The following is a 9,923-nucleotide window of genomic DNA, read 5'->3' on the forward strand; positions in this document are numbered from 1 at the left end:
AAAGAGAGTTAAATAAGTACTCGAGGACATGTTGAGAATGCATGTAATGGAAAAAATATCCAAATAGACGAGTATTTAAATTTGGTTGAATTTGCATACAACAATGGGTATCATACATCCTTGAAAATGAGCCCATTTGAATCATTGTATGGAAGAAAGTGTAATACTCCACTTGGTTAGGGCAATCTAGTAGATAGAGTGGTGCTTGCACCAAATATGCTCAAGGAGATGGAAGATAAAAATATTAAAATCAAATGGAATTTTCATTTAAAGATAACCCAAGATGAGTAGAAACACTATGTAGCTACGTATATAATAACCAAATAATTCCACATGGGTGAACATATATTTTTGAAAGTGAAGCTAAATAGAAGTTCACTAAAGGACCAAAGTTGGTACCCAGATAATGTGGACTATTCGAGATAGTGAACATGATAGGGCCAGTTGTGAATATGCTTGTATCCATGCATGCACATAATGTCTTTCATGTATTTTAATTGGAAATGTACGTACATTATTTTGAGCATGTCATTGATTCTGACCATCTACGTGATTCTCACCAAGTTATTGATTGGGATATGATTCATGTGGAGTGAGAAGGGGACTTTCAAGTAGAATCCTAGTGTGCATCTTGGATCAAAAAGTCAAGGTACTACAAAACAAATCCATCCATGTTATTTATTGGGATATGATTCATGTGGACTCAGAAGGGAACTTTCAAGCAGAGCAACTGTGCATCTTGGATAAAAAATCAAGGTGCTACAAAACAAAGCCATTGGGCATGTAAAGGTCTAGTGGAGCCGTTACAGCCACAAGGATGTAACATGGGAACTAGAAGATGTAATTCAAGAAACATATTAGTAGCTATTTTGAGATTTTGATGTAAAAATTGAATATATGAACAACTATATGGTGATGTGCACTGTTATGAACTAGCTCACAAAATGATAGAAAAGAGAGATAAATGCCTTAGAAGTAAGCCTCTTCAAGGGGGAAACCTTCTTTCCATTACACAAATGAACAATTCTTGGATGATACAAATGACAAGACCTCCTTTCTATATATAGGAGTCAAAGGGGTCATAATATAATCAGAGTCGACATAACAATAATAACGTAAGGGCACAATAATAACAATAGTGGGCTTCTATGGGTAGAATAATAACAATATGGGGACTACATGGGCACAATAATATAATAAGGGGGTTGTACTAATAATAATAAGTGGTTACACTAGTAGTATAGGGAGCTAACATGCCCCTCTCCTTCAAAAATTGTTGTCCTAAACGCTTGAGTAGTTATTGATGCTTCTGTATAAAATTCTTGTCCTGCCATGTGGAATCTTTAGCGGGTAAGTTCTTCCACTTGATGAGATACTCCGAAATTGATCTATTTCGTAGCTTTCGATTTCTCGTTTCTGTCACTGCTTTAGGTTCCAATATGATTTTCCCTTCCTTGTCAAGTTCTTACAGTACTGTCTGAACTGGGATCTTCTGCAACTTTTGAATGAGTTCCCAATCGTTTGGGCATATGGATATGTGTAAGCCATGATGTTTGGAGGAACACTTCCTGGAATCAAATGAATAGCATGATCATGATCACGAATAGGTGGGAGGCCTTTGGGAGTCTCAAATACCTTGGAATGATTGTCCAAAACGTTTTGGAGATCTGGAGAAATACATGATTTCGATGTGGGATCCTCTAGTGAACATAATTATGCAATTACACCCCGTTATTCTTTATTTACAAGATTTTTAATGCTGTTAGATTTGATTATCTTTCCTGGTTTCCCTTTGATACCCCTTAATTCAACTTCCTTTCCTTCCCAAAAAAATCTCAAAAAAACTTCTTGAAAATTAAAAGTTATCGTACCCAAAGATTGTAGCCATTAGACTCCTAGTAAAACATCAACACCACCCATTGGAATGGAAAGCATTGGGCTATTCAATACATATTCTCCCATTGATAGCTTGATATTATGGCACTTTCCAGATCAATTTATGGTTCCTCCACTTGCAACCATCACTTGACACTCTGGTGCTGGATATAGGAAGCAATTCAATTCCTTGGCCATCTTACAATGAATAAAATTATGGGTACTTCCCAAATCAATCAACACTATTATCTTTTTCTTCTTGATATGTCCTTCTATCCTGATAGTTTGAGGAGTGGTAATTTCTTCCAATGCATTACAAGATATGGTGGGATTCATTTCTTGATTCTTGATGTGATCTTTCACTTCTTGAACATTTTTCTTCTTGATATGTCCTTCTATATTGATAGTTTGAGGAGTGGTAATTCCTACCAATGCATTACAAGATATGGTCGGATTCATTTCTTCTTTCTCGATGTCATCTTTCACTTCTTGAACATTTTTCTTCTTGATATGTCCTTCTATCTTGAGAGTTTGAGGAGTGGTAATTCTTTCCAATTCTTTACAAGATATGGTCGGATTCATTTCTTCTTTCTCTGAGGTGGGTTCCTGGTGTATATCCTCTTCTTTTGATGTTTCTTGATCCTTTTCTTCCTCCTCTTCATAATATATGTAAAATAATTTCTTCTCAACACACTTATGACGTTTAGTGTATTTGCTATCACAATTGTAACAAAGGCCTTTTTCTCTTTTTTTTTCCAATTGTTGTGGTGTAAACCTTGTAGGTTATGGAAGGTTAGGAGAAAAAACACTTCCATAATTATAGTCGTGAGTGGTGGGATTCCTTGTTTCCATAATTTCATTTTCAATTTTTCTTGCCAACCTGAATGCTTTCTCCACTGAATCAGGTTCCCAAAGACGAACCTCGTATTGAATGTTATCCTTTAAAGTCCCTATGAAGACATCAACCATTTTCTTCTCTAGAATATCATTTACCCTTATATTCAATTTTTGGACGTCCTCAATGTGCTCTGCCATTGAAACCTTTTGTTTGAGATTTATCAATTGGCTAAAGAAGGTGTTTCTCTTTATATCCTCATAATGTGTTATCATTTCCTCCATGAAAATTAACCACGTGACAAGTGGTTTACGAGAAAAAATCCCTTTATACCATAAAAATTGATTTGGTTCTGAATAATTAGATTCAATACGTACCTTTTGTGATAGTGGTACACCAAGTAGATCAAAATATTTCTCCATCTGTAGTATCCAATTTATCGGATCCTTGCCATCAAACTTCCTCATCTCACTTTTTCTTGATTTTAGGAGCTCAATCTTGAAACGACTGTAACTCTGTACTTTCAGGTCTTTAAGTTCTGAAATTTCAGTCTGTAATAGACCTCTGAGTTCTCTTTATAACTCCGCAAGTTTGATCGTAATTGGATTCCTGACGAAAGATTTATTCCCAATCTCCTGCGATGACCTAATTATAGATTAGCTCAGTAGAGTGAACTTGTACAACGTGCCATGTGTCACTGTTTCAACCTTAGGTTCTAAAAATTATACTCCAACAAAATCCAGTCTGTCCTCTTTCTGTAACTTCTTACGAAATTTCAATCTGCTACGCAGAGAGAAATTTATGACGATTTTCCCAAGGTCACCTGTTTAGGATGTAATTCGGGAGTCTGCAAAAACCCTAAATTCCTCAGATCATATATCCGAAAATATAGCGAGACAAGATCTAGAATTCGGACCCGTGGTTCAGACCGATTTATTTTCAAATGGGTTTTTTGTTTAGGTTCTGAAACTTCGTAGCAAAAATATTATAGCGAAAATTCCACGATGACCTATTTTAGATGAAATTCGGGAGCTTGCAAAAAACCCTAACTTCCTCAGATCATATATCCTAAAATATAGTAAGACAAGATCTGAAATTCGAACCCGAGGTTCAACGCGATTTTGTCTCAAATGGGTTTTTTTTTCTTCTGAAACGTCGTAGAACAAAAGTTATAGCGACAATTCCATGATGACCTTTTTGGAGCAGCGAAACCCTAGAATCCAAAGCTCTGATACCAAATGTTATGAAACCAGCTCACAAAATGATAGAAAAGAGAGATAAGCGCATTAGATATAAGCCTCTTCGAGGGGACAACCTCCTTTACATTACACAAATGAACAGTTCTTGGATGATACAAATGACAAAACCTCCTTTCTATATATATGAGTCTAAGGGGTCATAATATAATCAGATTCGACATAACAATAATAATGTAAGGGCACAATAAAACAATAGTGGGCTTCTATGGGGAAAAATAATAACAATATGGAGACTACATGGGCACAATAATTTAATAAGGGCGTTGTAATAATAATAATAAGTGGTTACACTAGTAGTATAGGGACCTAACATGCACTAAGAACAATGGTAAATTAAGGGGGAGGGAAATATAACACCCTAGTTTTGCTCACTAGAATGCAATATAATATATATGTATGTGAATTAGGTTGTGAATTGAATGGAATGGCCAAGACCCAAGTAATGTGAATGATGTACATTATTGTTATCAATAAAAGAAATACATCATTAGCTATGAGATGAGGGGGACTAAAATGATGGGGGGCTATGATTCCACAAGATGGGAATGAAAAGAGGGCTAATGGACCCCAAAGAGGCCAAAACTAAGAGATAAAAATCGTTTATTCCACAACAAAGGTCACATGAGCATTTTAGCCTAGTTTGGGAAAATGTTCTAAAAGTGGTGCTTTAAGTGCCAAGTGGCAAGTTCAAAGCATGCATACATCCTTGGTTTGGGACACTAAGGGACATTCTTACCTCATTTATTCAATCATTCTCATTAGGATTCCACCATCATTCCACCATTAGTTTAACATGACGTGGGCTGCAAAAGGAAGGAAGCCATATCGACAATAAAGGTTGAATTGTGAAATATTTTGTTCTTGAAATTACCACTAAAATCCCTATAGATCCCAACATTGAGATTTTCCTAGCCAATATTCATAAAGAGGTGAGACAATATAAGGGACTACATTGCAAAGAAAGGGATCCCCTCTTGGGTTATGTATATTGAAGGGTAGAAGAGTGTACGTGATTGGGATGGTTGTGTGAGGAAACATGCTACGAGAACTAATGTGTAATTGAGTTGGGAGAGTCCTTGTTAATCCTAGTAGACTCATAGTCGCGGTATAGAGATGGCCCATTGTAGAAAGACCTGGTGCAACAATTCCTACAACTAAGAGGAACATCTCATGTCAACAACTAGTTTTGTAACTTTTCTTTAAAAGATAAGTGTTATGAGTATATGTGTGTATATTGTAAATTATTTGTATTTATATGCTTAATCGGTTATTACAACTTATAAAAGTTTGCATTTATAATTTTACATATTATTATAAGGAATGCATAAATTGCATGTCATTTGTCTAGAAATTAGGTCATATACATAACATTTATATGTATGGTATTAGAGCATTAGTGAATCAATTTAAAGAATTTTGAAATCATAAAGTGGACAAAGATAAAATTACCATTTATTCGAGTTTAGGTGACCCTTAACTAGGGAATGATAGAACACCCAACACCTCTCATGAAATTCAACAAAGAAACTGAACAAAAAAATATGCATGTGGATATGTAGCAGAAAAAAGCACATGATCTCTAGGTGAATTTCCAATAAAATTTAAATGCAAATAAATTTCCAATAAAATTCAGATGCAAATAATAGTGAATTGTTCTTTCTTTTCAAACGCGTGAATTTCAATAAAATTTTAATGCAAATATAATAGGAAATTGTTCTTTCCTTTCCGAGACTGGAGCGGTTATTACGTGTTTTGATTCTTTTAGTCACGCCATTTTGTTAAATAAAATTACAGTCAATGAAATAATAAAATTGGCTTTTGACAACCAGACACAACATTACACAAATTTCAAAACTGATTGCCCGCCATTAGAAATACAAAGGGCGTGGCTACAGGTATTGTATGGTGGCCTTTTCTTGGGATTAGCGAGATCTCGTTGGGGTGGAGTTTCGGTGGCGCGTTGGGCTTTCACGGGGCTTGCTGACTCGCTGGTTTTCATGGAATAAAGTGGGGTTTTAGATGGGTTTTAGCTGGCCTCGAATATGCCACAGAACGTGAAGGGAAAACTAAATATGCGATCGGGAATTTGAATCGTCCACGGAATGGGTTGGAAAAACTGAAGCGATAGCGATGGAAACGCGGGTTGTAGAAATTCATAGCTCATTCATTCTGTTAGTATTAATATGAGGATGAGGATGCACCAGCATTCAGATTTGCATTGGTATTCACTGATATCATTGAGAAAAACTGGTTTTTGGAACTCCAAGCCAATAATTCTCAATTGGGTTTTCATTATTTCTTTGATTAGTCCTTTAGAGGGAGCCCTGAGAGGTTCAAGGCCTCATATTCACTATTTCCTTGATTAGCCCTTCAGAGCGAGCCCTGAGCTTCAAGGCCTCATATTCCTGTGACCCAAATGAGTGATTGTGGGTTAACATGAGAGGAAGACCGTGAATCAAAGAAATTCATGCAATGCAGCAACCAGGTTTTGTTGTTTTGCTTTTTTTGGGCTTCCTTGTTGGACTTGCAGCAGCCCAATCAGGGTTTAAGAACAGGCTATCCGATGAAGAAGTAAACTACATTGCCCACAGGCAGCTGCTGTATTACAAGGATGAGTTTGGGGACAGAGGAGAAAGAGTGGCTGTAGATCCAAGGTTCAAGTTTCCGAATCCGAAGCTTAAAGATGCCTACATTGCTCTCCAGGCCTGGAAACAGGCTATACTCTCAGATCCATTGAACATAACTGGGGACTGGGTCGGTCCTAATGTCTGTAACTACACTGGTGTGTTTTGTTCTCCTCTACCGTACAACAAATCCATTGTGGTTGTAGCGGGCATTGATCTGAACCATGCAGACATTGCAGGGTATCTGCCTACGGAGCTTGGCCTGCTCACAGATCTGGCATTGTTCCATATCAATACTAACAGGTTCTGTGGTATTTTGCCTCACAGTTTCAAGAATATGACCCAGCTGTATGAGCTTGATATCAGTAATAACAGGTTTGCTGGGCCATTCCCAAAGGTAGCTCTCCATCTGCCTTCACTGAAGTACCTGGACATCAGGTTCAATGAGTTCGAGGGAAAGCTGCCCACGAAGCTGTTTGACAAAGATCTTGATGCCATCTTTGTCAACAATAACAGGTTTCATCTTGAAATCCCTTCTAATATTGGAAATTCTCCTGTTTCTGTTATTGTTTTCGCCAACAATAATCTCGGAGGATGCCTTCCCCCTAGTCTGGGAAACATGGCTGCCACTCTGGATGAGATCATACTCATGAATAGTAATCTATCAGGCTGCCTGCCATCTGACATCACGCTCCTGAAAAACCTGACTGTCTTTGATGTGAGCTTCAATAAGCTAGTTGGGCCTCTGCCAGACAGCATTGGGCAGATGGTCAGATTGGAACAATTGGATGTTGCCCACAATATGTTAAGTGGCAATGTTCCCCAGAGCATCTGTGGGCTGCCCAATTTGGCAAATTTTACATACTCCTATAATTTCTTTACTGGAGAAGCATCCAATTGCCTGGCTCTTCCTAGAAGAGGAGCTACCTTCGATGACAAGAGGAATTGTATCCCTGGCAGGTCTGCTCAGAGATCACGCCAGCAATGTTCTACTTTCCTTTCTCAGCCTGGCGTAGATTGCTCTGCATCCTCCTGTGATCCTGCGAGGATTTTCCCGTCCCCACCACCACCACCACCTCCACCTCCTTCACCACCACGGCCCTCACCCCCACCTCCACCTCCTTTACCACCACCACCATCCCCTTCACCTCCACCTCTTTTACCACCACCACCATCCCCTTCACCTCCACCTCCATCTCCACCTCCGCCATCTCCACCACCACCACCCCCGCCATCTCCTTCTCCAACATATCCCTCTCCACCACCACCACCTCCTCCTTCCCCACCTCCATCATCACCTGTTTACTGTGTTCGCCCACCACCTCCTCCTTCCCCACCTCCACCATCACCCGTTTACTGTGTTCGCCCACCATCTCCAACCGTTTACTGTGTTCGCCGACCACCCCCATCTCCTCCTCCGCCATCTCCCCCACCTCCAATGCAATCACCACCTCCACCATCTCCCCCACCACCAATGCCATCACCTCCTCCGCCATCTCCCCCACCTTCAATGCAATCACCACCTCCACCATCTCCCCCACCACCAATGCCATCACCTCCTCCACCACCCCCATCCCTATCACCACCTCCACCACCCCCATCCCTATCCCCACCTGCACCACCCCCATCCCTATCCCCGCCTCCACCCTCATTCCCATCACCACCTCCGGTTTACCACCATTCACCTCCACCCCCATTACAATCCCCACCACCGCCTCCATATTACCATTCCCCTCCATGCATTGAACCGCCACCCCCACCTCAGTCCCCACCTCCTCCTCCACCTCCATGCATTGAACCGCCACCCCCACCTCAGTCCCCACCTCCTCCTCCACCTCCATGCATTGAACCTCCAACCCCACCTCCTCCTCCTCCATGCATTGAACCTCCACCCCCACCTCAGGCACCTCCTCCTCCTGCATGCATTGAAACCACAAGCCCACCTCCTCTACCTTGTGCAGTATCCCCACCACCAGCTTATTCATCTCCTCTGCCACCACATAGCTACTCTAACCCGCCTCTACAAACTTCCTCATCTCCAATTCCACCAAGTTAGTATTCCTCACCACCACCCCAAGTGCTGTTTCTCTCTTTTTTTTACCTCGTCAGCAGATCGGTTGTTATTAGATTCCGTTCTTTCAATAAACATACTATTTTTCAGGTGTTCTCCCATCTGGTTCCACAAATAAGGATGATTTTCTCAAGAGATTTCAATTGTCGAAGCCACTATTCTGTGAATCACAAAATTTAGATGTTTAATGTTATATTCATTGTTGTAAAAATTGTTGGTTCCATCCATTACAATTTTAAGGCATCCATATTTGATCATGAAAGAATATTATATGAAAGTGAGTTTTATTTTTTAAATGGGGGACAGGTCTATGAAATAATATTATATGAAGTGAGTCATTTTTAGCATTAAATCACTGAGAGACCTATTTATTCTTTGCTACGAGGAATGGGGTATAATCTTTGATTAAACGGACGGTTAGGATTTGCTATATGGATTATTAATTTTTATTTGTTATTAGTTTTTTATATTTCATGTTATTTTGAGCATTTTGATGGATGGTTTACAAATTTTGACATAATATATGAATATTTATATCTGCATAAAATATAATTAGGTATATAATATTTGTTAAAAAAAATATTTATTTTGGGTTTTTAAACTTATAATTAAAATTATTTTATTTGGGTTTTTAACTACTAATTTGAGTTGAGAGGCGGTCTACAATAACTCAATATGAAAAAGATGCCACTTAACTTATATTTCAATATTTCAATGTCCATATAAAATAACATAATTTTATATGTATTTTATATAGAGAAAAATAAAGTAATTTCACTACAAGGAAATGATTCTCTAGCGGAGGATTTTGCGAAAACCCTATAAAAATAACCCAAAAATCTATTTATACCAGTGGTCACTAGTGGAATTGGGCAGGCAAATGTTTTAGCGGATGTTTTTTTAACGACGCGTCTATAATATATAAACGCTTCAGTACATGGTGCACCATGGCAAATTTATAAAAAAAAAACAGTGTACTAAATAAAAAATTACACCAGTGCATATGCTACTCAATAGTACCATAAAAGGGTTAAATTTACAAAAATGTCTGTTGTAAATTTCATTTTGCCTAGTCTGGTGCTATACTATGACGACGACCCAGTGCTAAACCAATATGCTAACGCCCCAATGCATACACAATATAACGCACTATGGAAGCATTATTTAAATTAATGGTGCACCACCTATATATAATGCATTGTTGCTCACACTACTCGATAGCACTAGAAAAAGGTTAAATTTAAAAAATGTCAATGCTA

At 38.7% G+C, this 9,923-nt stretch overlaps 1 pseudogene; it reads left to right on the plus strand.

Moving 5' to 3' along the window:
• The first annotated feature begins 5,912 nt into the window (after positions 1–5,912).
• On the plus strand, positions 5,913–8,818 carry LOC149210999 (leucine-rich repeat extensin-like protein 4 pseudogene; annotated as a pseudogene).
• Positions 8,819–9,923: the final 1,105 nt, after the last annotated feature.

Source organism: Pinus tabuliformis, chromosome 1_2 (genome assembly GCF_031772625.1).
Source record: "Pinus tabuliformis cultivar Carrire ecotype Pingquan chromosome 1_2, CPIR1, whole genome shotgun sequence".
Classification (NCBI taxonomy): Eukaryota; Viridiplantae; Streptophyta; class Pinopsida; order Pinales; family Pinaceae; genus Pinus; species Pinus tabuliformis.